Raw genomic sequence first — 25,966 nt, forward strand, 5'->3', positions numbered from 1 at the left:
ATGGATAAGGCTCTGTGGAAAAACCATTTGACAGCGATGGTGATTTTATCCCTTTTTAATCAACAGAGAAAGCTGTAGTTTGATGGATATCAGTGCACAAATCCATGCTAATTTGAGACCCTCCTCGTTACCCTAGTAGCCAGCTAACAAAGGCTTTTTGTGTAGTTCATTAGGTCCTCATTTTAGCTTCCTCATCAGCCATGAACAGGGCATTTTCAACACAACATGGAATAAACAAAATATTTTAGATCCAAGTAACTTGTTTCCTAGATTCCATTGAATAAAACTGATTCTCCTAAGGGAAAATATACTTCTGGTTTTTTGTTTCAAATTAAATTTTAATGTTCATTTTAGAGACAGAGCACAAGTTAGGGGAGGAGCAGAGAGGGAGGGAGAGAGAATCTGAAGCAGGCTTCAGGCTCCAAGCTGTCAGCACAGAGCCAGACTCGGGGCTGGAATTCAAGGATTGCGAGATCATGACCTGAGCTGAAGTCAGATGCTCAACTGACTGAGTCACCCAGATGTCCCTTGTTTCAAACTTAAATACAGTCACGGGTGTTAACTAGACTTATTGTGATCATTTTACAAATATCAAATCATTTCACTGTATACCTGAAACTAATATGTGAATTGTGTGTCAATTATACCTCCATTAAAAGGAAATTCTTAGAGAAAATGCTTGGGATTTTGATTAGGATTATGTTGAATCTGTAGGTTAAATTGGAGGAAACTGCCACCTTAATGTCAAGTTTTCTACCGCATGAACATTATATATTTCGATTCACTTAGGTCTTTGTTAAAGTTTCTCAGTGATTTATTATTGACAGAATAAGTGTCTTACAGATTTTTATCAAGTTTGATTCCCAAATATTTTGTTTTTGAATGCTATTGTAAGTGGTATTTTAAAGTTCGCTTTTTCAATTGTTCATAGCATATACAAAGTTTATTTTTGTATACTAACCTTGTAACATGCAACGTCCTTAAGTTCACTTTTCAGCGTTAGTATTTTTTTTCCCATAGACTTCGAGTTTTCAGTGTAGGGATGCCTGGGTGGCTCGGTTGGTTAAGCATCCGCCTTTGGCTCAGGTCATGATCTCACGGTTCGTAAGTTCGAGCCCCAGGTGGTCAAGCTCTGTGCTGATAGCTCTGATTCTGTGTCTCCCTTCTGCCCCTCCCCTGCTTGCAGTCTCTCATTCTGTGTCTCTTTCCTCAAAAATAGGTAAACATTAAAAAAATATTAAAGTTTTCAATGTAAACAATCATGTCTTTAGTAAAGGGAGTCTTGAGAAATACCCCACCAGAAAGTGGTTGCCCTACATGCCAAAAGACTTATAATTTGTGTAACTACAGATCTAGATTCCTGATCTGTGATGAAGCTGGCAGCAGTGAGCTTCAACATTTTCCCAGGTTGGGTGTTACAAGATATGGATAATTGGGATTCTGTCAGCAGGAGCTGATCAGTGCTCCAGTATTCAGGATGGGCACGTTTCTGTAGAAGACTTAACAACACTCTGATGCATTCAAGACCTATGTGCTCATTCAGTAAACATTTGAGCATCATATGTGCATAATACTGATGGAAGGATAAAAGCACCATGGTAAGCTCATAAAAGCTCCCAAGGCTTGGGAAACACCAACACCATTTCCTTAGTGTATGTTACTTTACAGATTCTCTTTTATACCTGAGTACAATCCAAGATTCAACCCTGTTTCATCCCAGTCCAGGAAGTGCTTTGAAAACAAGGAGAAAGGTCTTGGGACACCTGGAACAGTGATGCATTTGAACCCATGCTCAGGAGTCCCCAGGAGTCCATCTTAAACTCCATACAGCTGATACAGTGGGAAGAGATCAGTACTATCTCCTAGTCAGTAGGGATACAACACTCATGGAATAACCACATCAGTGACAACTAACAGTTGCTGGTACTTTGTCCCAAGCCCTGTGTTCAGTACCTTATTTATAGCACCTTATTTAGACCTCCTATGGGTCCACGAGGCAGAAACTACTAATTTTTATTGAAGTATAAAACATACATAAAAGTGCACAAAAGATGTAAAATCTTTGCATGTACCTGATACCAGGTTGCAAACTCCCGGGGGACGAGGAGTATCTTGCTCGTGTTTGTCTTCACAGCACCTGGGATAGAGGCTTAACGCATTGTTACGAGGTTAAATCTAATAGCCAAAAGTGAATGTCCCTTGTCTTAATTGTTCTCAACTTCAGGTGCATGTCACTGTCACCTGTGGAACTTTCAAAGATACGGTTGCCCATGCCCCAAGCCTGGTGATCTTGATGCAGTGAGAAAATACTGATTCCATAGCTGGATTTGGGGCCATACAAATATTTTCATTAACCTTTAACCCTATGCTGTTCTCAAAGAGAAGTCATGAGAACTTTTGCCATGACTTCACTAAATGATATGGCTGAAAGCTTCATGATGTGTACCTGTCATTTCTTCTAAGATGATTTTTTTTACACAACTCTTCAAATGCTTAAAGTACTCTAGGGAATATCACTAAAAGGATTCTTTTAACCTACACTTTCAACACTTTTACATCAAAAATGAATAAAAGTAATCATTGGAATAACGATGAAAATGTCTCTGGCAGTGCATTAAAGGGAAATAGTTACTAGGTTAAGAAGGAATCCATTAATATTATGGATATCGGTAGTATCCAAAGAATTTACAGTGGTATTTTATAAAAGCAATACTCTAAAATTTGCTCTATTTTTCTTGTCAGGAGAACCTTGTCAATGTTCTATTATGACAAGAATGTGAATGGTAAACACACACACACACACACACACACACACACACAAACTTAGAAATAACTATGGATGTCCAGAGTTATAAACATACTAAATTTCAAACCATCCATTTCATTCGTTCAATTACTCATTCGTCCAACAAATGTTAGAAAAACACCATATTAGGCACTAGAGATAGAGGTAAAGTTTTTTTTCCTTTAGAGTTATGAGTTTAGTGGGGAGACCGTTTAGGAAATTGGAAGTTTCAGGGCACCTGGGGGTGGCTCAGTTAAGTGTCCGACTTCAGCTCAGGTCATGATCTCGAGGTCTGTGAGTTTTAGCCCCGCATCGGGCTCTGTGCTGACAGCTCAGAGCCTGGAGCCTGCTTTGGATTCTGGGTCTCCCTCTCTCTCTGCCCCTCCCCCACTCATGCTCTCTCAAAAATAGATGTTAAAATCTTTTTGAAAAGGAATTGGCAGTTAGCAAGGATGTGATAAGAGCAATACTTATAGATACACATGAGGCACTGCAGGGACTTAGCAGAAACAAATTTGAGGGGGCAGGGAGTACAGAGAAGATGTCAGTGAAGCTTTCCAGGAGGAGTTCTTATGGTTTGAATTTTAAGGAACAAATAGAAGCCAAACAGTTTAAGGCCGTATCAGAGTTCTCAGTCACCAGCAACAGAAATTGATATTGGCTGATAAAGTGAAAATTTATTAAAATGTTACATAGCTCACAAACAGAAGCATCTTCCAAAATCCTGCCAGAGATCTGGTCCAGGGAGGATGATGCTGGAACTGGTATTGTCAGTGCCACTGTCCCTGGACATTAAACAACAACCAGCCCCAACAGAGCTCAGTCTTGCTAGAACTGCTACCATCACCATCAGAAAAATTTCTCTGGTTCTTCTACTAATTACCTCCTCATTCAAAGTCTGGGGAGGGGCCTCTGTTCAGAAAAGCCTGGGTGGCATGTGTGGCACCTAGCAACAAAGGAAGCGGAGAAAGTCTCCTCCTGTTTTTCATTGCCCACTCCAGAACTTAGTGGCTTAAAACATCAACGGCCGTTATTAGATCTGCAGATTGTGTGGAATGACTGGGATCAGCTGATCAGTTCTTGTGCTCTAAGCGCTACCTGCAGGGTCTAAAAATCATGGGAAGGCTGCTCCGCCTGGAATGTCCAAGATGGGTCACGTCTATGGCTGGCTGTTGGCTGAGAGCGCAGTCAGAGCAGGTCACTCCTACACGTAGGTTGGGCTTCCCTCAGCATGCTTCACTCAGGGAAGTTGTACATTTTACATGGGGTCTCTCTTCCCAGGAGGAGCACACCAAGCAGCAAAGTCAGAACCTTCAGATCTCTTAGTGCTCAGCCTGAAAAGTTACACAGCCCCACTTCCACCCATGTTGTTGGTCAAATTAAGCCACAGGCTAGCACACACTGAAGACGAGAGAGAAACTCCATCTCAAAACTGCAGCATGGTAAGAATCTGCAGCTGTCTTTAATTCCCTACACTGACCCTCTCAGCCTTTATACTAGGCGGGAGGGGTTTGTCTCCCACTGAGACTCACGAGTTGGTGATTTTCCCATGCATGGGAGAGGGGTTCCAATACTGAGCTCTTAAAAAAAACAAAACAAAACAAAAAAGCAATTATCCACTGTAAGAAGCAGGGAGAAGGACATTTCAAGCAGAAGGAAACAGTACTAGAAAGTCACAGAGGGCTTCAGCTACTACTGCCGCTTAAATAGTGCACTACTCTTGATAATATAATTCCCGCTGTTCTCTCTTGCTAACACTGCATTAGAACTCCTTGCTGAGCCAGAGCCGTAATTCTACTGAATTTGTACATATTAGAGGATTTAAACTAATTACAATTGATTTGGGTTTCAGTCCTTGGTTTTTTTTTCCCCTCCTTTCCACATCTTTAAAACCCTTCACAAGATCACTGTTTGTGCGATTTGCTCCAGAATCAGAAATGTGTATTTGACAATGATTGCCTAGGGAATGCAGTACTTTAGGAAAAATTAAAATCCAGACCTCCTCTTTTTGAGCGAGAGAGTGCACACATGCACGCAGGAGGGGCAGAGAGGTAGAATCCCAAGTAGGCTGGGAGCTGTCAGCACAGAGCCTGATGCAGGGCTCAAACTCAGGAACCCGAGAGATTATGACCTGAGCTGAAATCAAGAGTTGGACAGTTAATTGACTGAGCCACCCAGGCGCCCTGCATTTTTTAATAGTCTTTTGCTTCTCATCTGCTATTTTGAGTATTTCATAATAAGTTAAAAAAAAAAACAACACACACACACACATTCACCACCTAGTTTCAACTTAATGATTTCTAGCATTTTGTCATACTTTATGTACATGAGTTTTTTCTGAACCATTTTTTTTTTTAAAAAAAATTACACATCATTACATTTCGGGCATCTCCAGAGAGTAAGGATGTTCTCCTACATATCTGTAATTTCATCACTATATCTAAAAAAAAAAAAAAAAAAAAAAAGTTCCTCAAGAACATTTAATGCCAGGACACAGATTTTCTCAAGTATCCCAAAAAGGCTTTTATGAATGGTTTATTCAAATGGTTCTATTGAAAACCACAAATTGCATTTGGTTATTTCTCTTATGTCCCTTTTAACCTAGATTATCCCTTTTGAAGAGAAGTTATTTGTAGAATAATCCACATGAGGGATTGGTGCCATTGTTTCCTAGTAGCCCTGTTTAACTCGTTCCTCCAGTATTTCCTGTGAACTGGAAGGTAGTTTTAAAGGTTTAATAAGATTCAGATTAAATATATTTGGCAGGAATACTGTGTACTTCCATCTCCATACTTCTGTGATCCGTGAATTTCACACTGCATCACATCAGGGGGCTCACTGTGTCCAATTGCCTTTGTCTTTCGGTTTGGGGAGGGAGGAACAAAGATAATGTACACAGTTTGGGTGAGACAAAATAGCCTAAGGATTAAAAAAGGGCCAAAGGTGTGGAGAGAAGGGATAGCCAGCCCCCTGGGGATGCTGTCTACTTCTTAGCCCTCAGCTTTGGCTGACTTAATTACCTGAGAAGAGAGAGGCTCATCATGATGGCACTAATGAAGGAAGGCAAACATCCTGCATGGAGTCTGAGAACAAGTCCTCTACCTCACGGAAGAGTAAGGTCCTAGCATAGCCCCTGTTCAAGTCTCTCTCGTCCTGTTCTGGGAGATGTCTGGCCTGATTTCCTCTTCACAAAAGCACCACAGCAACATTTACTTCATGGGGTCTACAGAGCTGTAAGAATTTAGGGTGCAGGGGCGCCTGGGTGGCTCTGTTGAGTGTCTGACTCTTGATTTAGGTTCAGGCCCCATCAGGCTCTGAGCTGACCGCTGCAAGCCTGTTTGGGATTCTCTTTCCCTCTCCGCCCCTCCCCCATGTATGCACATATGCATGCATGTATGCTCTCTCTCAAAATAAATGAATAAAACTTAAAACAAAAATGTAGGGTCTGGGGGCGCCTGGGTGGCTCAGTCGGTTAAGCGTCTGACTTCAGCTCAGGTCACGATCTCAGTCGGTGAGTTGGAGCCCCGCGTCGGGCTCTGGGCTGATGGTTCAGAGCCTGGAGCCTGCTTCCAATTCTGTGTCTCCCTCTCTCTCTGCCCCTCCCCCGTTCATGCTCTGTCTCTCTCGGTCTCAAAAATAAATAAACGTTAAAAAAAAAATGTAGGGTCTGGCATACTTAATATAGACCCAGAAGCCAGGACACCTGACTTATTGTTCCTGTCAGCTCTAACATACCAGTAGAAGCCCAAAATGCCAGTAGGAAGTTCTCCAGAAAACCAGTGGGGCAGTGTGGCTCCTGGAGTGATTTTAAGTTTGGGGAAACAGTGGCAGACAACTGAGAGACCCTACAGAGGCTCTACAAGGACTGTGTGAGAATCAGGAGAGATAATATACTTAAAAATACTTCGGAAAGTTGTACAAATCTAAAATATTAGCATTAGTACAATACGTCAGGAACTCTCTAGGATGCTGTTCACAATTCATGGTTTTTTAAACAACTGGTTCTGGAAAAGCTGTTTTTAACCATGAAAAAATGAATACAAAACATGTCAGAATTATGACCAATATCCATGTACCCTCTATTTAGAATTAATGTAAATGGATTGATCAAAACATCTAGTTGTACATCCTAAGTATAATTTCTATTTGTCATTTATCTCAAAGCTGGGAAAAGAAAAAATGTAAATGGCTTGTCACATTTGCTTCATATTTTCTTATATATAACACATTGCAATTACAGATAAGTCCACTTTAGTGTTTCCTGACCCATACTAGCCCCTAATAGAATTTTGCATATGTCATTCCAGTCCATATTTTTATACTTTAGGATATACATTTTTTTATAATAAAGTATTGGTTTTAAAAACTCACATTATAAAATTCATATTTTACCCATTCTTAAACTTCATTCACTTGTTTTTATAATCTAACCATATTGATACCTATAGCTCTAATTTAAGTGCTGAAAAGTAATATATGAATATATCACTATCCACTAAAAAGTATAACTTAGTCTTAAAGTGTTTAATGGATTATAAAATGAAATCCTAGGAAAATGTGTAGATGAAAAGAACCTTGGAAATCCATCTGGCACAGGGTGTCTTAAGCTGCAATTCATAGACCCTCTTCCATGAAGGAGCTCTAAGAAATCTGAAATTTGGGATGAGCATTTTCTGCAGAAAGCACCAAAGACTTGTCATATCCTCAAAAAGACACACGTGCTACTTAAGAGTTAAGAACCTGTGGTCTAGTTTCACTCTCTCATTTGACAGATAAGACTGAAGTCCGGAGAGATTAAGTAATTTATATAAAATCATAATGATAATAGACCCTGTTCACAGACCCAGATCTATGTTATTGCTTTTCCAGAACATCACGTTGCTGGGGTTTTGTGTTTATTTCTTACACAATTATCAGCTAAGGTCCTTTCAACCACATTGCTGGGGTTTTGTGTTTGTTGATTTCTTATATAATTATACAGTTAAGGTCCTTTCAACTTTTAGTCCATAAAGTATAATTCAATCTTCTTTAATTATTATCTGTTGGTAAGGAGGGTAAAGTTGATACATTTCTGTATTAGTGGTGGCATTGTGAATTGGTATAGTCTTTTGGAAAACAATATAAGATGACAAAGGGCCAAAAGGCTATTAATCATTTTTATATTGAGGGGAAAAAATCCTAAAATTGGACAAAGCCACATGCACACAATGTTCATCAGAGTATTATTTGTAATAGTGGAAAATATCTACTAATAGGATAATGGACAATTCACTGTGTCCACTCCGTTGAATACTATGTAGATGATTAAAATTTAGTTTTTATAAAATGTGAAACGATAGAAGGAAATGCTTACAACATGATATTAAGTGGAAATGGGGATACAAAATTGATTTACATTATGATTACAACTTTGTAAAAAAAAAAAAAAACTGCACAGGAGGAAAAACTAGAAGACACACGATGGTCACTTGATGCAAAGTCTTAGGTAATTAATGGTCATAGTGTTTTTGTTTACTTTTTAAAAATTATCACTAGATTCAAATGCACTGAATTTTCTTCCAAATGCAATGCATTTTAATTGTTTCCTACAGATGCATCAACTTAAAAACATTCAGAATCAGACTGTCCTTTAGTACATTTTCACAGGCTTTGGAATACTGTCTTCAGAATCCTGTGTGAAACTACAAGTTGGTTGATTGCACTCACAAGTCAGCTGACCAAGTAGCTACTCAATTTCCATATTCAAAGTTGGACACTGATTTCTAAATTGTACTTAAGTGAACAGAACTGGCTTCTGCGTTTACCTGACAAAAATCATCACTTTGTAATCCTATGTTATGTATGGATCAGGGAGATATTTTTCCGAAGCAGGGTTTTCTTTTTAACGTTTTGATGTTTAAATTCATTTCAATTTAAACATTTTATTGGTGTAGGGTCTGCTTTAGGATTTTGTCATATGCTCTTATTCCAATATTCGTTTAGTAGAGCTATCAAACTAAAACGTGTTCATCTAAAATCAATTTACAATCTCTACACACACACACATTTTTCTTTCTTGGTCAATAAACATTTATAGTGACCTAGACATATTTTTTTCAAGCTTGCACGCAAGCTACACCAGCAGGGGGCGAAATACAATAGGAATTTGACAAGCCATATAGATTTTTCTTTAGTGACTGAGCAATAACAAAAAAATCCAGTACCACCACAAAACAATTGGTACTCCAATTTAAAGTGATGCAGTCTCCGTATTTTTTACGGCAATTGAGCTGTAAAAAGACAAATGCGGGTCTATTTTAGCGCTTCAAGTTAATTTGTGTAGAATATTGCAGAGGCGGGATAAACCGTGATGAACTGCTTTTGTCCTTATCTTCCCGATTTGTATAATTTCTCCACTCAAGGGGGTGGACACTTCTCTCTGGCTGAGGGAGTGTTTTCCATCCTGTTTCTTTGCGTAGCTGCTGAGCTTTACTGTTTTTGGACTATTTTAAATTACTCAAATTACCGGTGCAGGTTTGGCAAAAGTGAGGAGAATGGGCACTCAGCAGGGCTCATGATTTGCAGGGTAGCTTCCCCGGGATCATCATCTCGAACGATAACAATAATCCTTGAAGCCACAGTGGTCGGTGTTCTAAGAGATATTTATGATAAGAGAGGAAAAGGTTATAAAAATGCAAATAATCAACTGCTCAACACTGATGATAGAAAAAGAATCCATTATGACCCCTGCTAGAGAAATGCATAAATTGATTTTATTTCTTTTGCTTCATTGGATATTCTCCCGCAGCAGGTATGAAAAATTACCACCGTCTCCATTTGTTAGCAAAATTCCCAATTTTTTTGTTATTGGTCTCAAAGCCGATTGATTTGTCAGTCTTCAGCGGGTGCTTTCCCTCTGTTTCCATCCTGTTAAGGTTGATTTTATATACAACAATCTCTTCTTTGTTATTAACTACCAGCTTCCTCTTGTCAGTTTAAATTAAAAAGAGGAAGGGACTTAGACTGAATGAAAAAGTCGTTTTCAGGGGCGAAAAGGGCAAGCTGATAAGGGCTCTCCTAATAGGCTTTCGGTAGAGAAGATAATGGTTCTGTATTGCAGTTTTATTTAGAGAGCAAGAGACTTAACTCGGTCCTGACTGAACGTTATAGTTAACCGGCTGAGGAGCACCTGTCCCTCGGCGGGAGCTCTGTTTCCGAGGGAGGCGGAACGCAGGAGGACGTCTTTCCCCGCAACAGCTCGATGACTCGCAAGGAAGTAAAGGAAAAGGGCAGCTTGCCCTCACCCAAAATGGCGGCCGGCGCTTAGCGTGACCGCGCCTGCGCAGGGGTAAGCGTTCTGTGACACTAATTCCCCTGGAGTGTCCCCCCCCCCCCCTTCCCCTTCCCCCTACCTCCCTGCACCCAACAGCGCCCGGCCCCGACCTAGCCACCTGCGCCCGGAAGTGACGTGTCGGCAGCAGCGGTTCCCCGCTGCATGATGGGAGAGTGTGTGGAGTGGGCGGGGGGTCTCGGCGGAGGAGGAGGTGGAGGCGGCGGCGGCGGCGGAAGAGGGCGGAGGGTAATGGGATGGGGGTCCCGCGACAGCGCTGAAACTCCGGGTGGGCGGCCATGGCGCTGCTTCGCTGACGGGGCTGTGAGCAGTCTGCCTTCCGCTCTCACTAGCTCCGTGTCGGACTAGCCGGTCCTTCCCCGGGGAGCCAGTTCCTCCCCGGGCCCCTGAGCCATGCCCATCGCGGCCGCCCCGAACGAGCCAGGTAAGCGCCACCGCTTCGCTTCTCCAGCCGTGCGGGGGGAACAGGGTGCGGGGACCTGGCCCAGCCCACCGGCCGGACCCTTGCCCGGGCCGGGAGCACCTGTCTGCCGCGGGGCCGGGAACTGCGGGTACGGGGACGGTGCCGGCTCTGCGGGCCTGCGGGCTCCGGACTTGGGCTTTGCCCTCTTCCGCGGCGGGTGCGGGGACGCCGGCGGCGGCGGCGGCGCCCAAAGCTCAAGGATCCCTCCCCGCCAACCCGGGCACCGGCCGGGGGAAGTGTGAGCTGTTCCCACCTCTCCGGCCGCTGCCGGGTCGCTCTGCGCCTCCGCTTCCACCTGCCCACAGCTCCGGCCGGCCGCTCCCTCTCTGGAGCTGTCGAGAAGTTTGGGGCTTTGCTGGGGCTTCCTCTTTTTCCCTCCCCCTTCCTCGTGACAGGTGTAAACACTGCCTGCTTCTCCCAGGCCCGAGGCCGGCTGCGACCGGAGTGTGGCTGCTTCCGAAGGTCTCTGAAGCAAGTGGATTTTGAATCCTCCAACTGGCAGAGGAAAGCCCCAAAGCCCATGAATCCTTTCCTGAAAGGATCTTTTTTGCTCCTTTCTTGCATTCCTCAAGAAATAATCTGCGTTTCCTCCCCAGATCGCGTTCGCAAAGTTAGACCATTATTCTTTAAACTCCCGATTTGGCAGGTGCAGTGTCTTGCTTGGGCAGAGGACAAGACTATAGGATGAACGGTAGTAGGGTCTTTTCTCCATTAGGAAGTTACTGAGAATGGCTAGATTTTTCTTACTGGTTAATGCGAGTTATAACTTTGTTTCTCACTGAATCTTCGGTTGAGGAAAGGACTCATACTTGTAAATATTTTAGTGGGGGTATGACAAGGGGGACAAATAAAAGCACTGGTTCCGTTTCAAAGTTCTCACTAGGCGAAAAGTAAAACTTTTGAACTTTAGTCTTTCCTCTTCACTAGCTTCCACGGAGTATTTCTCCCACTCCAAATTGGGTTTTTGATTTCGGGTTTTTTTTTTTCCTTTGGAGATAGGAGGGGGAGACGTTTCATCCTTAATGTTTACATTTAATTGTTACTCTCAGTGAACCTTTTAAACATTGAAATATATGCCAAACTAGGGGAAACAAATATGTCAACACTGTTCTGTTGATATAATTTGCACAGTTTATCTACATTTTATATGCTTTGCCAGCTTAATGGCTGACTTTTGTAGTAGTCATTTTTAACTTCGCAGAAGTATGTGTTTACGCCGAGTATTTGTGGTCTTGTAAATTTTGTGCATGAAGATGTTGCACATGGATTAAAAGATCTTGTATAAAACCTTTAGCCCAGTAAATGATACCTAGTAAATGCTCATTAGATCGAATTCCACTATATACTAATTAGATATATCTACACTTGATCAATTAATATATTTCACAACCTTTAGAAAGCTCTTGTAAGAAATTAACTAGAATTCACATAAGATGTGGGGCATTTTTTCTGTTTTCTGATTTTGACCTAGAGATTATTATAAAAATAACCCTATATCAAATGTGTCCATAACTGGATACAGTGTCCTTAATTGCATCGATAAATTTTGCAGAATCCAGCTGTCCTTATGAAAATTTTGTCATCTAGATAAATCCTATCATAAAGTATCATTTAAATTTTTAATTTATTTTACTTACAATTAAAAGTTCAGAAAGCAAGTGAAATTTGAGTACCAAATGTTTTATTTTTGTGTGAAATCTAAAGTGCTTCCATTAAGAGTCTAAATTCTTGGAATAGCATCTCATTGAGGAATTACCCCTTCTCTCCTGACCCTGTCCCCCAAAACTCATAAAAGGAGGCCATTAAGTAGGTATTTTTAAACTGTCATAAATTACTTAGATGTTTATACTGTTAATGTTATCTACAATTAGTAAGTTAAAAAATAAGGACTTTTTTTCTTAGTGGTTAGGCTAGTGAACCTTTCCAGCCTGAGCTTCATAAGTATTTATAGTTTTTACACAATTCGTAAAAATATCTGGCATTACATGGGTGATATATATATATATATATCAATTTGATAGTTTTTTTCACAGAGTGTGTGTATAATACAATCACAGGTCATTTTGCAACTTTATATAAATGCTAACTCTGATATACACTATTTGCTATGAGTGAGATACTTGTCTTAGTGATTTATATAGAATATATTAACTCATTTGATCCTCCTAACAACCCTACAAACTCAGGTGGTATTATCTCCATTTTTCAGAGAAGAAACAGGCACAAATGTTAAGCAGCTTACCTAAGGTCAGACAGCTGGTAACAGAGCCAGGATATGATAGTTTTACTTATCATACTCCTGTAGTTTTAATACAGTTTTTAAAATATGTAAAAGTATACAATATATTTTTTGGGAATCATGAGATATATGACAAAAGTATAAAAACATTCATCAGAATGATAAATACCAAATGAGAATTAAAGTTAGCTCTGCAGAACAGAAGAGGGATAAAGGATCTAGGAAGGGCCTGTGGTTTTTCAACCGTAGCTTTACTGTCTTTTAAATAAATCTGAAGCAGATTTGGTAAAAGATTTAACACAGCTAGGTAGTGGGTACTTGATCATTCATTATATTTTTTTCTAAACTTTGTATGCTTGAAATCATAATAAAAGGTCAGGTTTTTCATTTTAAAAGTATCACTCTTTCAGCATTGTATATTTAAAACGAAGGTAGGGAATTAGGTTGAATGTTATTTTGTTTTGACTTCCTTTTAAAATATAAGGGAGTTCTAACTTGAAAATATTTAAGTCAAGAAATTGTTCCCCTCCTGAGTTTCTTCTGCAGTAACCTCCCTTGCCTGGGCTCTCCTCTTTTTCCTGCCAACCAGCTGCACAGCCCTGTATCACACTCCTAGTTTTATTGCTGACCTTACCCTGGGGTGGGGGCTCATAGGTCTGGATTAGACCCCTTCCCTAGGAAAAGGAAAAAGTCAGAAACTATACACTGGGGAGGAAGCAGAGGTGGGGAGCCACTGCTCATTAGTTCGGGAGAAATGAAAAAAGGAACATAGGTTTATACTCTTTCTTCTTCAACCACCACCATCCTTATTTCAAATACTTCAATAAACCTTGCAGAGATAAATTGCTAATAAATTAAAGTTCAGCTGTATGCTCAAAACTTATAAGCACTGTTTTGGTGAATAGTTCTCAGGGGAAAATAAACTGGTAAACTAGAATACAGTGTAGGTTCCATTTATGTAAATACTTAAAATATGCCATAAACCATTTCAACTAAATACCTAACACCATGATATTCTCTTCATTTCATTCTTATGGCAACATGTGAAGCCCTGTTCTAGGTGCTAAGGATACTAAAATCAACTAAGAAAAACAACCCTCATTGAACTTCACGTGTGTGTGTGTGTGTGTGTGTGTGTGTGTGTGTATACACGTTTGTGTAGATGTAGGGGGATTAAAAAAAAAATGGCAGATAAGTATCCTAGAGAAAAACGTCCATTTGGAGGGATACGGGAGTTCAGACTTTTTGACTTAGAGCTAGGAGGGAGAGGTTGTTGGAGCTTGCTGTTTTATATAGGATAGGGTCAGAGAAAGCTTAAGACCTGAAGGAGGTGAGGAGAATAAGGGGAAGAGTGGTAGAAGCAGAAGTATGCCTGGAATATTCAAAGAATTGCAAGGGGAATAGTAGTATATGTGATCAGAGAGCTAGAGGGTGAGAGAGCAGTGTTGCAGGGCTTTGTAGAAATTCTAATGACTTTGGCTTTTTACTGTGTGAGATGGGAAGCCACTGCAGGGCTTATGAGTAGAGATGTGACATAATCTATGTTTTAAAAGGATCTGGCTGGGGTTGGGGGGAGAGGATCTGGCTGGCTGCTGTACAGAAAATAGACTATAGGAGTTCAGGAGTGGAAGCAGGAAGATTCCATTAGGAGGTGGCTACAGTGATACAGTCAGTCTCTGGAATTGGAACCTATAGTAATTTCACCATTGCTAAATTCAAAAATACTTCTAGAGATACTCCCTTCTGAAAATTCAAGGCCCTCCACAGCCTACTTTTCCAGCATACTGCCTACTTCCTTCATATATCCTACATTCTAACCAAACTCTATTATGTGACTTCCTGTTCTTTGATACTTGCCCCATACTTTATTTTTAGTGCCCACTGTTACTTGGATCGGATCAGTTAAAACCCTTTCATTTCAAATTCTGTCTCCATGAAGCTTTTTCTTGTTTTCACCATTCTTTCTTCCTCTTCCCAATCAGGTAAGATCTTTTCTTAGATTCCTTATAACTACATTTTACTTTGCTGTTTATATTCTGGCTTGCATTTTGTTTCTTATGTTCCCCCTAATTAACTGTAATTTTCTTTAAGATTGCGACTCCTTTTACTCACTTCTACCCCTTATAGAATCTAGCACAGTTTTGTATGTCGTAAATGCTCAGTAAGTAGTGGGTATGTATCTATTTAATTTTTTAAAGTAGTCTTTTGTTACAGGGGCATTGTAGAAAATTGGCAAGCCAAAAAAAAAAACCACTCCTACTACTCAGAAATCCCCACTGTTAACAATTTAATGCATATCTTTCCACCTATTTTTTACATATATAAACATGCACTTTATACCAAAACAGAGTCTTATTGCACAGACTACTTTGTAGGTTGTTTTGCATTAATTAAACTTCCCTTACCATTTCAGAAAATTTTCATCTAAGCCACTATACGAGGCTATATTCAAATTCTTCTCCAGGTGGCTCAATGTCCCTTTACAGCTGATTTGCCCAAATCAGCATCCACTCCATATTATGTTTTTCTGGTTATTAAAGTTATGAAAGGAAAATGTTTATTATAGAATATTGTAGAATATTTGGAAACTGTAGAAAAGTGTAAAGAAAACTGGTATGCCCCTCGATGGCAGGGACCCATCTGTTATTAATGCCTGGCACAGAGCAGCACTCAGTAAACATGTTAAAAGGAATAATATGTATTAAAATATTAGTCATCACACGACAAAGAGATAACTAAACATTTTGGATTACATTCAGTTTCCCCCCCCCCCCCCCCCGCCCCCGTGAGTTCGAGTGTCCTACACACATGTATGTATGAATCCTATTGTATCTTGGTGAACAGGTTTGTAATCTTGGACTTTGTTTTGGGTTATTTCCATAGGATTGAGTCCTAGAAGTGTAGTTACTAAATCAAAGGGAAACCAATGGCTTTTCAAGAGGTTGTAATAAAATCAGTCCTTCAAGCAGTGGCTGAGAGTACCTGTCTTCCTTTAATCTCCTCAAATGATCAGTAAATATGCAGTTTTTAAAGTGTTTACCTAGATTTTTATTTTGGATTTAGGCTTTTCAGCAGTATGGAATATTTGCATAATTTAAACATTTTTTGAAGGGTTTAAATGGGAGATGTGTCCTTGTTTGATATGAGATTAAAATTGCTTGATAATGTGCTCTTCTTAAAATAACTGATTCTGTTAGCTATTTAAGTGAAAGAAATACAATATTCTGGAACTATGTTCAGTATAGTAACCACTGGCCACATGTGGCACTTTTAATAAAACTAGTCCAAAGTAGATGTACTCTAAGTGTAAAAAAACAAAAAAAAACAAAAAAAAAAACCAGATCTCAAAACTAATGTTAAGATACATAGTTTAGACTGATTACATGTTAAAATAATATTTTGGGCACTTTGGGTTAAGCAAAGTATATTATAATTAATTTCATATGCTTTTTTTAATAGGCTACTGGAAAAATAATTATGTGGCTCATACTATATTTTAGTTGGACAGTGCTGCTCAGGAGCATGACACTGACTTATTTTTATCTATGGAAAAGAACTATAAGATTAACTTCACTATTCTGGAAAGCAGCAAATGGGTTTTTAAAAATCATACATTTCAGGTTGTCAGTGTTTTTCATGGGGTACAGTTTGTACAGTCATCTTTAAAATTGTAAGTGTTTTATTACAAACTATACTGCAGTTCTTATGCTCTGAAAGAAATACATGTAGGAGGACTTGGGAAAAGGTGTTAGACGAGGGATCAATGCCTCAGGTAAATTTTCTAAGAATTGAAGGATGTGTGGGAATGTTTTAGGCAATGGTACCACAGGTGCAAAGGCCCTGTGGCATAAAAGAATGTTATCTGCCTTTCGAAAACTGAAAGAAAGCCTGGTGTGGAGCATTAGAAACGATAGGGGAAGGAAGGAGAAGGTGGTGACTGGAAAGATGGGAATGGCTTATATAGACTTTATTAAAGATTCTTTTTTTTTTTTTTTAATCTTTATCACAGGGTGCTTGGGTGGCTCAGAAGGTTAAACAACTAACTCTTGATTTTGCCCAGGTCAAGATACAGTTTATGAGTTCGAGCCTTGTTTCAAACTCCATGCTGGGGGTGCAGAGCCTGCTTGGGATTCTCTCCCCCACCCTCCCCCTACTCAGGCTCTCATGTGCATGCTTGTGCTCTTTCCCAAAATAAATATACTTTAAGTTTATTTATTTATTTGAGAGACCTAAGCAGTCTCCAAGCTGCCAGCGCAGCCCAATGTGGGGCTTGAACCCATGAAACTGTGAGATCATAACCTGAGCTGAAACCGAGAGTCTGATACTTAACCTACTGAGCCACCCAGGCACTCCAAAATAAATAATATATACTTTTAAAAAATCCTTATCACAAGTAGGAGATCCATGTGATCAGATTGACTTTTAAAGAGATTTCTTGGGTTGGGCATGATTGAATACTGGTCAGGGAGAGACCATTTAAATGGTGATGGCAGCTTTTAGACCAGAACCAGAAGGGTGTCTGGGGAGCTGAAAGGAGGTACAGATAGATATTCTAGAATTGAGGGATTTATGAGATAAAAGTCCTTCTTTAGAAGGTAGAGGAGGGTGAGGAGCTTTGTCAAGGGTGGCTCTTACGTTTCCTACTTAGGGGATGGCCCCTCCACCCACTTAGTTACTAAGTTACAGAGCCCTGGAAGAGGACCAGGTTTGAGAAAGAAAAGCTTGAGTTCTCTTGTTAAGCTTAGTTTGAGTTGAGGAATTCAAGAGGAGAGAACTTGTAGAGAGTTGGCCTGGCTGGTCTGGAGCTCAAGTTTGAGGGCTGGGCTGTAGGAATAAAGTAGGAGTCCTAGGATATGGAAATTAAAGCCTTAGGTGGATGAGATTGCTTGAGGAGGAGTTGAATAAGAAAAGAGCCTAGATGAAACCTGAAAGGACTTATACTACTAATTTGAATGTTTCATACTTACGAGAAAATTTCAGTTTGTTTTGAGGCCTACTTGTAAAAGTGAAAGTAAGGAGTAAATTGTATTAAATAAGTTAAATATTTGTTTGACATGTGTGTAATCGAGCACATAATCTAACAATGCTTATTTGATTACTTTGAAACATACCTTTTCCTGTAGCAGAAAACAAATTGGGCTTCCCTGACTATTGAACAGCCTGAAAACAATTATGAATAAATACTGGTATTTTTGTTATCTTAATAGATCTAAGGAAAAATTATGTACTTCTCTCCATAAATACTGAAAAGGCATTTGGAAACTCCTTTTTAAAAAATTTTTTAACAAAGCAACTTAAGAATTGGATAATTCTGTAATATGACAAAATGTATGTAACCTCAAACCAAAGATCAGTATCTTAATTTAGGGGGAATATTAATGCCTGCTCTCACCACTACTATTGGATTTGGTATTAGGGGTATTAAGCAAGCACAGTCAATAAGGAAAAACAGAGACCTAAGAATTGGAAAGGAAATGGTCGGTCAGATGCTCCAGTTTGCCTATGATATGATTTACAAGTAGCAAGAGCTTCCAATTTCCTAAATAGAAAATAGGATAGAAGTGGAGACCCCATTTTACATGAGAAGCAAAAACATGAGAAGTAAATACCTGACAAGTTTAACAACATGTGAAAATCCTATGTTGCTAACATTGAATTTTTATGTTAAATTTAACAATTGCATGTTTAGGTAATAGAGGACATCATTCCCAATTCACATCTTATTCTTTCAATACTAACTTTAAGTGATACTTTTTTTTTTTTTTTTTAATGTTTGTTTTTGAGAGAACACAAGTGGGAGGGGGACAGAGGATCTGAAGCAGGCTCTGCGCTGACAGGCTGACAGCACAGTGAGCCCATTGTGGGACTCAAACTCCTGAACCTTGAGGTAGGTTATGACCTGAGCTGAAGTCAGTCGCTCATAGGACTGAGCCACCCAGGTGCCCCTAAATGATACTTTTCAAAGCAAGACTTCTAGGAATAAGATCTTTAATATTTGCATATATCTTAATGAGATCAGTTGTTTAAAGAGGCAAAATGAAGAATTGTTTGGATGCAGAAATGTTGACCTCAAGAATTTGTAGGTAAAACAAACACTTCTGCTACAGTGACACTCAGAATCTGAAGCGTTCATTTCTTAAGGCCTTTGTTTTTAGTAGCCATTTATAGAGTAATAAACCTACATTAAGTTAACTTTTTATGCCAAATATTTTTAATGGCATATTTATTTCTTAAAAATCATACCAAGAGTTTCAAGTATCAAATTCAAATCTTTTATCAGGAGCCCAAATGAATGAATATTCAATACTTTTTACCTGTGGTTATCATTTCTTCTTTCATATTTCAGACTCCTTCCTCTATATCCTAATGAGCCAGCAGGTGCTAGGTTTCTGTCTCCTTAGGGTTCAGAAGTTTACTTGAAACAAGTGGCAAGTGTTCCACCTAAATAAAAGGTACAGATTTTAATCAGATTGCCAGTGACCTTGGTTTCTGGAAGTAGAGAAAAGGTTATTGTTGCTGTTTACATTTTAATTTCTTAACATTCAACTGAAACTGATTATTCAGACAGGATTTTATTTTTTCCAAGAATTCTGTAACATTTATGTTATATGTTAATATCTGTTTCAAGGATTATTGCAGTAACTTAAATTTGATCCTTTAAGGAAATTTTCCAAGTGCCATTTTTAAGTATTGAAAATTTTATGTTGAGAACGTTTTTTTGTTTAACTCTTTTTTAAATCTTGAGGGTGACATTTCTTTGTGATACTCTCAGGTAAATGTGTATGGCAGAACTTTAAGAAATGTTTGTACACTCAAACCATTGTAAGTTAGGGAAGGCTTTTTATAAGAAAAAGTACAAATTTCATTGCTTTACCTGTATCAGTTCAGTGAAGTTTGCAGACGTTTATATCACCCCAAAAGTTATAAAGTCTGGCAGCATTCTTATCCTTTGGTATTTAATTCACTGGTTCTCAACCTTTGCTAACAACCAGCAGCATTTTTGAAACTTTTAAAAATACAGGTCTTTAGATCCACCTGTTCTATTAAAAAAAGGAAAACTTAACACAAAGCTAAGATTGAGAAACATTGGTTAATAGGCTGCTAGAGGAGAAAAACATGGGGAAAAATTTTTGATTTACTTTGAATGTAATAAAAGAGATAGATATAAAGAGGGATTAATTGATTCAGAAAGGCAGCCTAACCTAATGAAAACACTGGCTTTAATGTTAGAGTCCTACTTTCCGTACTTTGAAACCTTGAGCAGATTATTTGACCTCTCTGAGCCTGTTTTCTCCTGTGTAAAATGGATGGTTGAGGTTAAATTAGTGTATGAATAGCACCTCTCATAGTACCTATGACATCATAACTTGATAAGTATTGATGATCTCGCTTCACAGGAAACTTCATGCCTGAATGGGTTTTGAAGGTGTAGTAAATGAGTTCTCTAAGCAAGTAAGAATAGGAAATTAGAAGAAATGACTTGTGACATAGTGCCAGTGGAGGAACCAGGGGGGTAGTTTTGTCTAGATGGAGTAAAGAGATAGTATCTTAGCCATGGATAAGATAGGAATATCAAGTGGACTGTAGTAATCTTGGCCAAAAATAATGAGACCCTGAAATGAGACCCTATAGGTCACAGGATGTTAAATATATCGAAGATTTAATTTGTGGGAGGGGGAATGGCAAAGTAGGGGGCAGTCAGGGCTATCACTCAGATTTCAGGACTTAGAATTCAGAACGTTGTATAGGAACAAGTAGTTTCTGTTCTTGAAGTACAGGTTGATTTCAGTTTGGAATTGGAGAATATGAGATATCTTTGGGACAGTCAAATAAAGATATTCAGAAAGGCATTTGGGTACATAGATCCAGAGGTTGCGCAGCCCATAGATAGGGGTTTCAGCATTATGAACATATATTAAAAAAAAAAAAAAAATTGGATGAGATCTCTCTCTGGGATAAGGAAATATGGGAAACACTGAAATTTAAGAGGCAAGCAGAAGGCAGATCTGTTGGAGGAGAAAGGATATCATAGGCAAGAGGGAAATCCAGAGAAAATGCCTTTCAGAAACTTTTTTCACTTAAAAATGTGTTTTAGGCACCTTTTCCTATTAGTAATGTAGCCTTATCTTTTTTTTTATGGCTATACTTTTTATTTACCCTATTCCTCATTGATAAATATTTAAGTTACTTTCAGTTGCTTTTTAAAACAATGCAGGAATTAACATTTGTATGGAATGATCTTTGTGTACTTACATGAATGCTTCTGTAGGATACATTCTCGTGGATGAAATTATTTAGTCCAAAAAATGTGCATTAAAATTTGTGGTGTATTGTAGAGTTGCCTGGAGTATAAACCAACATGTACTCTGACCAATAGTATCTTTAATTTTATCCTTAAAGTGGCTTGCTTCCTAGATTGAGGGTATTATGAATTTGAAAAATAGTATTTTTTTATTTAATGCAAAATTCTGCGAATAGGAAAGGAACACTTTCATTTTATCAAATTATGTGGTTCATTCAAATAATGTAAAATGGGTTATTTCTATCAAACTCATCAGAGGAGAATTGATGTCTTAAATATGCAGAATAGAAATACTGCAGAAGTTTTAAGTCACCTTAAATTATATTGCTTACATGCTCCAACGATAAAAAAAACTTCAGATTTCAAATTTTTTTTTGTTACTTGACATCGTTCATAACGTCTGTATGGAAGGACTTAGCTTTTCCTAACCCCAGTGGTACTAATAGTATTTAGGGGAAATTGTTGGTTTTGGTCATTCTCTCTAAACTCTTCAGTGTCCGTTTTGGGTGTTTTTGGGTTTTTTTGTTTTTACTTAAAGTTATGACCTATTTCTGGTTTATAAATTTAGGTTTGTAAAATCAAGTTAGGGAATCATGACCAGCTTTTACGATAAAATGGAATAGAACTAAAAATATCAAGAGTACCCAGAGAGTAAGGGGAAGGTACTGTTTGGTGAAGTTTGTTTTTGGTTTTGGTTTTTTTTCCCTTAATGTGTATGTGTTGGGTCATCATGCAAAATGTATTGCTTTTGTGGGTTATGTGAGGGAAAGTTTAAAATTCTGCTTTATAGGACAGGCTTATTCTCAAATCATTTCTAACCAAAATAATAATTTTTTTTTTTTTAATTTTTACCCTTTAGCCTTTCTACCTTTAATGAGAAAGTAAAACTTTAAACCAAGAAACAACACCATTAAAAGGTCAACTACCTAGAATTTGTTTGCTATGGGAATTCCTCCCATAGTTTCCATGAAGGTTATCAGTACAGGTAGACCTACTTGTGGCATTACCTGTGTATATTACACACATGTACACTCTTGAGCACTGTTTTGGAACGTGTTTATATTTGGTTTTTCACATATGTACCTTCTGTTTTATAATAATTCCCCCCAAGGATGTCATTATGTTATCTGTGGATGATATGACTATTTTTAAGCCTGGTTCATTGTCTGGTTTCCTTCTGTTGCCTCACACATTTCTAGGTTATCTTCTCAATTGATAGGTGGTCAGAGGAAAATTTAAAGGAACAAATAGCGCTTAGCAAAGACAATTTGTAAGGTAAATGTGCTGTTACATAGGTCATATTTTAAGGCCAAATTTGTGAGTTATAGATTATCTAGGATGCTGTCTGCATCCTTTCTCATTAGCTCAGATAATTGAATTCTAACTGCATTTGGTTGCAGCTTTAGACCTTTTACTAGGTGCTTTTTCTCTCTAAAAGGTGAGTTCTCATGGTAGGCATTTATAACATAGTAACACTGTCAGGAAGGGCAGCTGCCAAGAGCCTGCCGAGATCTACATATTTTAGTTACAGACTAGGGGTCTTTCGTTTTGGAAATCCACAAAGTAGGTTTCCATGGGGCTCTTTTGTTTTCAGAATACCATGGGATCTTGGTTTAATTCATCAGTCTTGACCGGAATTTAAATCTAAAGCTTTATAGCAAGAAATTTCTTTCAAAACATGTCAGCTATTCATGTCAGTTGATTGCAAATCTGCGGGAAATTTTACATGAAGTACTAAAGAAAGTTGCTAGGAGTGGAGAACAAGAGCAGGGGAAGTTAGTTGGGCCATCCAGAATCACGTCACACTCTGGAGATCCTGGCTGATGCCTCCACTTACGGTGAGAAACTCTTCAAATCAAAGCAGATAGTGATACTAGCTGGTCTGTTAAAAACCGTGAACAAATTTTTGTACTTGAGCTGTTTTGTTTCGCTTAGCTTGTATAAGTGCTCCCCCTTTCAACTTTTTTTTCAGACAGGTTCACAGAGGATTGGATTTGTTTTCTTTTGCATGTGCTACATTTCAGGCCCGCCTTTCTCAGATCACGCTTACTTACCTTGACTGAACTCAGATGTTTCCTAACTGACTTGGTGGAACATCACAGCTAGGGTTATAGAAACCTAGTGGGAGGTGGAGGGGCAAACAGTTCGAGAGTGGTCAGGGGAATACATGCCCCAGCAAGAACAATAACCATGTATTCAGTTCCTCCCATGCGGCAGGCCCTGAGCATGCAGTGGTCAACAACGGAGGCCTGTGCCTGCACAACATTTCCAGTCTTTTGAGCTCAAGTAAAGTACCTCTTGCAAGAGCAGTTTCAGTGGAGTGGTAGGATGGAAGCCAGATTGTGCTGGCTTGAGGAGTGAGTGGGAGGTTAGGAAGTAGAGATAGCAAATAGATATGGCCCTTTGAAGAAGTTTGGTGAGGAGGAGGAAAGCTAGGAGGATACTGAAGGGAAGAGTTTTGTTTTGCTCCGATTTGAGGGTTGGAAGACTCTTGAACACTTACAGGCTGATGAGAAAGCATCAGTAGTAGTGGAGAAATTCAAAGGGTCCCCTGAGCGAGCAATTCAGAAAGAGAACAGAAGGTCCAGGGGTTATCTGTAGACACTATTGTAAGTGTAAGCAAGATTTTAGTGAAAGGAAATGAAACTGAAGTAGTTCCTGCTTTTAGATTCTGTTTTCATTGTAAAGTTTCTGAGATATTAGGGTGGCAAATTAGAGTGGCTCATTTATTCTGCAACTGTGTAATAAGAGCAAAGAGTACTAGGGAAAAAACTGTTTCCAAGGGCTAATGCATCTATCCTCATTGCTGCTTCTGTTTTGTTGTCTTTGTTACCAACAGTTATCCATATCATTTATTCTGTTTCAAGTTGAAGTACCTTTTTGGGAATAACAGTAATCTCTCAAATATGGCCAGTTGATATGAGTTAAAGGTAAAACAATTTCAAATGTTTTTATCTGTCTTGTTTAATTTTTACTATACAGCTATATAAACACAAGTGCCTTATGGGTTTACATAGAAATTTAAAACACAGTGAAGGGAAAGCTCTTAGGAACTTTTGAAAACTACCTTCTGTAAAATAACTCTTACTGCTATTTAGCAACATTCATTGAAGAATGAATGCATCGCTGCTCATGTTGTCATTTACATCGTGTATATTTGTACTCTTGTGAATCATCCTTACTGACGTCAAAATCAGGAAGACAGAAAATTTGGTTATCACTTTTGGCAGTCTGGCCTTTTGAGGGTGATCAACCTACTTATAAAGATATTTTGCTGCTTGTTTCATTCTTTACCACATTTTTACCACTTAATTTGTGTACATTAAGATTAAAAGAAGACATTCACCTCTTGGTGTTTTCGTTGGTAATTAGTTTGTAAGCATCTTATTTTCTCCTTCCAAATTATTGTAGAAGTTTCAGAAACCTTTTTCTGAACAACTCAGAAAACTTTAAGGGATGATTCCTGTAATTCTAATATTTGCTGTCAGTTGTTTCTGCAGTAAGACATTTTTCAAGTATTTTATTAGCTTGTAACTGATTCACCACTTACAAGTGACACTACTGTGAGGGATTATTTAACTTTTAAGCTTTTATTTATTCATCTGTAAAATGAAGATAGTAATTCCTACCTCATTGCATAGTATAAGGACTAAATGAGATAATTCATGAATACTTTTCACATAGTATCAACACATAGTGTTGAATAAATATTAACTTGACATTGGTGTAAGCAGAAGATGAAAGCACATGGAATATACTATTCAACAAGTGTTTTAAATAATACTGCGTGTTGTGTAGTTGATAACATTGACCTGTTGATACAGTTGATGTCTCTGATGTCTTGGGTTTGTTTTTTTTTTTTTTAATTTGAGAGAGAACACCTGGGAGGGGCAGAGAGGGAGGGGGAGAGACAATCCTAAGTAGCCTCTGCACTATCAGCGTGGAGCCTGATGTGGGACTCTAACCCACAAACCGTGGGATCATGACTTGAGCCAAAAATCAAGAATTGGATGCCCAACCGACTGAGCCACCCAGGTGCCCCTTGGGTTTTTGTTTTTAAATCAGCAAGTTTGAAGGAATTATAAGATCTTAACAATGTTCAGCTTTGGAATTATGGAAGTTTGATTAAATAGCCTTGAAGTTTGCAGCCTGTGTTAAAAAGGGAGTCCTAGAAACATAAAACTTTTCTCAGTTTTTTTACTAAAAAGCATCTATTTTTAGGGACTGTCCTTGTTTTGTTAGCTGCCATTGAGCAATATAATATGCTGAGGACAAGCCACTCAAAAAGAAAATGAAAATTATCAATTTTGTAGATCTTAAATTTTAGAAGCTTGAAAACTTTTGTGACATCATACATGGTCCAGTCATCTCTAGATGTATCAAAAACCAGAAAGTTAACTAAAATCCCTATCTTCATATGGCTCAGAGGAAGGGCTCTTTCTTTGGTTTCTTTATGATACTATGACTCTTAAGCAGAAATGTAGGCTGGACAGATTCATTGACACTACATTTTGATAGTATCTTAAAACTCCAGCAAGGATATTACAGTGAAGATTTGAATAATTTGAACTACTGCAATAGCAGGCAACATTTGTAATGCAAATCAATGTTGTTGCTTATATAATCATTTTTCTAAAGAAAATACACCGTTTTTTCCCCATCACTCACCCAAATGATTTAACAAGTGACTCATTAAAAATCTCAGACATTATGGTAAAAAGGTAGCAGTTTTTTTTGTGTGTGATCCATTAACTAAACCTTGCTAGTGTAGTTTGTACTATGTAAAGTCCGTAGCACAACTTCAGATACAGTGTTTGTCTTTTCTTACCACCATCCTTCCGGCTTGT

The 25,966-nt window shown here is 38.6% G+C and overlaps 1 protein-coding gene and 1 long non-coding RNA gene across 8 annotated transcripts in view; one reads left to right on the forward strand and one right to left on the reverse strand.

The window, feature by feature from the left end:
* Nucleotides 1-8,830: 8,830 nt before the first annotated feature.
* On the reverse strand, nucleotides 8,831-10,089 carry LOC125936280 (uncharacterized). The gene is made up of 2 exons (XR_007461983.1): nucleotides 9,912-10,089; nucleotides 8,831-9,416 (listed from the first exon to the last, which is right to left on the reverse strand). It is a non-coding gene; the product is annotated as an uncharacterized LOC125936280 (long non-coding RNA).
* The window catches only part of AFTPH (aftiphilin), a 67,180-nt gene continuing 51,303 nt past the window's right edge, over nucleotides 10,090-25,966 (forward strand). For 4 of the 7 annotated variants that reach the window (XM_049650311.1, XM_049650315.1, XM_049650317.1 and 1 more), the window contains exon 1: nucleotides 10,463-10,539. The gene's annotated coding sequence lies outside the window, so the exon portion shown is untranslated. The other 3 variants (XM_049650312.1, XM_049650314.1, XM_049650313.1) reach the window with 3 other exon arrangements.

The sequence above is a fragment of the Panthera uncia genome (assembly GCF_023721935.1).
Source record: "Panthera uncia isolate 11264 chromosome A3 unlocalized genomic scaffold, Puncia_PCG_1.0 HiC_scaffold_11, whole genome shotgun sequence".
NCBI classification, from domain to species: Eukaryota; Metazoa; Chordata; class Mammalia; order Carnivora; family Felidae; genus Panthera; species Panthera uncia.